Below are 2,500 nucleotides of genomic sequence, written 5' to 3' on the forward strand. Positions count from 1 at the left end.
CTCTCTCTCTCTCTCTCTCCCTCTCTCTCTCTCTCTCTCTCTATCGCTCTCTCTCCTTCTTTCTTTCTCTCATTTTGTTTCATCTTTCTTCTTCGACTCTTTTCTTCTCGAGAAGAGGCAAACCTGGCCAAAGGGACGTTCCTTCTTCGGGCTCCGTAGTGGAACGCGCTCGGACCGTACGATTTTTATCTTCCGCTTGGAATAGATTATCTTTATTTACGAGCAATCTGCGGTACGGGCAAATTGTTTGGGAACGAGAGAGGGCCGCCTATTTAAATGCCATAAACTATTGAATATACGCCAACGAGAGATCCTTTTTCGAAGGAAAGCGAGAACTGCTGCCAAACCATGACGCCTTTTTCGTCATACGTTTCGTATAAGGGGAAAGAAAAAACAATAACAATAAGAAAACAAAGTCAGTAAATAAATGATGGACTTTACTTGATCGCTAACAATCTATATCTACATATACACATACATACATACATACATATATACATATGTATAAGGATATACATATACATATATATATATATGTATATATATATCCTTTAAGTAAGGATGCTTTCACTAAAGGTGCCTCGAAGAAAGTTAATACAATTAAGGAAACGAGAAAGGGGCGGATCAGGATAAAGTGGGAGTCGAGAGGGTAGATACGGACACGTTGGAGGAGACCTTCGGAGATCAATAATGGCAGTGAATCTGATGCAGAAGCAGAGGAAGAAGAAAAACGAAGAAATAGAAGAAGAAGAAGAAGAAGAGGAAGAAGAAGAAGAAGAAGAAGAAGAAGAAGAAGAGGTGAAGGAAGAAGAGGAGAAGGAGAAGCAAGAAGAAGAGGAGCAAGAAGAGGTGCAGCCTCGGGTGCCGGGCGGGGCTCAGATGTTTATCCCGGTCGACCTCTTCCCCTGCCCTTCTCGTCGTGCCCCTCTTCCGAAGCACGGCGTTGCCCCCTTCACCTCCACTTCACGATGAAGAGAAGGAGAAGGAGAAGGAGCGCGCCCTCGGCGATCCGCAGCCACCGCCACCGCCACCGCCGGACGACCGAGCGAATGAAAGAGAGAGAAAGAGACAGAGACAGAGAGAGAGAGAGAGAGAGAGAGAGAGAGAGGCAGAGAAAAGGGAGAGAGAGAGAGAGAAAGATAGAGAAACGTTGCTTCTACGTTATGCGTGCTCTTCTTGCTCGAATCCTCGTTCCCAGTGGCGTCGCAATATTCTCGAGACCTTTACATCGCCGATATCAAGATTATTATTTTTAACCATCGAAGATACCAATTTCTATTAATTCAAATTAATTTTCTTTTCCTTTCGATATAGGAAGGAACCATCGGACGGAGACACTTCGTTTTCCAAAATTCAAAGCATCTCGACATTCTCATTCGTCGCGAACTTCTTCTTCGAGCGGAAAGAGATGAGGAGAGACAAAAAAAAAAGAAAAAAAAAGAAAAAAGAGGAAAGAGAGAAAGAGAGAGAAAGAGAGAGAGATCGTCGCCTCGTGACGAAGCGTCGGACACGATGGGTACTTGCAAAAAAGCAACGTTAATCAGACACCTCGTATCGCCTCTATTCAGCTCCCGGTGAGTCGAGTGATCTAGCTCGCAGCAGGTTCTCGGCGGTAAAAAATCGATGAATGAACCTTCGTCGGAGTATGAAAGAGAAAGAGAGAGAGAGCGAGAGAGAGAGAGAGATAGAGAGGGGGGGAAGAGAGAAAGAGAAGTCGATAGACTGACCGTCTTACTTGCTCGCTCGGTAAGGTCAACGGCGTCGTGCAAAAGGCAGCACCTCGAAGAGAAGAGAATTCTTCCTAAGCGTGAAATGCAAAAATCCTTCAAACGGAAAATACGAAGATAAGTCCCTCGAACACTCGCGTCTTCTGTAAAGTTGGCGTAATCACGAAGCAAGCGTAATCTCATCGAAGGCTTCCTCGAATCCCTCTAATCGACCTTGCTCCGTGACCCGAAGAACCCCTTACTCGACCTCTCTCGGAGATCGGAATCGAAGAAGAAGAAGAAGAAGAAGAAGACGAAGAATAAGAAGACTAAGAAGAAGGAGAAGGAGAAGAAGAAGAAGACGAAAAATAAGAAGAAGAAGAAGAAGAAGAAGAGTAGAGAAGCCGTAGCGAGGCGGATCGTTTCATCGAGCACGTATCTCACTGATGACGCACTTCCGGCCGAGCTCACCCTCACGGTGGCCTGCCGTGATAATTCCGGAGGATCGTAGAGGAGCCAAGATCCATCCACCGTGACTCCGTGGCCCCGTGACGACCCCGCCGAGATGTTTGCTCTTGTTGCGGTGCCATGCAGTGGAGCGACCGGCGTGGCGGTTCCGACTAAGAGAAAGAAGGAGAAGGAGGAAGAGGAGGAAGAGAAGGAGGAAGAGGAGGAGGAGGAGGAGGAGGAGGAGCAGAAGGTAGATAAAGAAGAGACGAGAGGATGGAGAAAGGGTAGAGAGCGAACGAAGAGAAAATAAAATTGAGAGAGATAGAAAGAGGATGGAGCTCCAA

At 46.5% G+C, this 2,500-nt stretch overlaps 1 protein-coding gene across 3 annotated transcripts in view; it reads right to left on the reverse strand.

Annotated features, from left to right (window-relative positions):
* LOC118447645 (uncharacterized) overlaps positions 1-2,500 on the reverse strand; it is a 134,895-nt gene that overhangs the window by 29,820 nt on the left and 102,575 nt on the right. The window lies entirely within an intron of this gene.

This window comes from Vespa mandarinia, chromosome 8, assembly GCF_050613455.1.
Source record: "Vespa mandarinia isolate Hongniang chromosome 8, ASM5061345v1, whole genome shotgun sequence".
In the NCBI taxonomy this organism is placed as follows: Eukaryota; Metazoa; Arthropoda; class Insecta; order Hymenoptera; family Vespidae; genus Vespa; species Vespa mandarinia.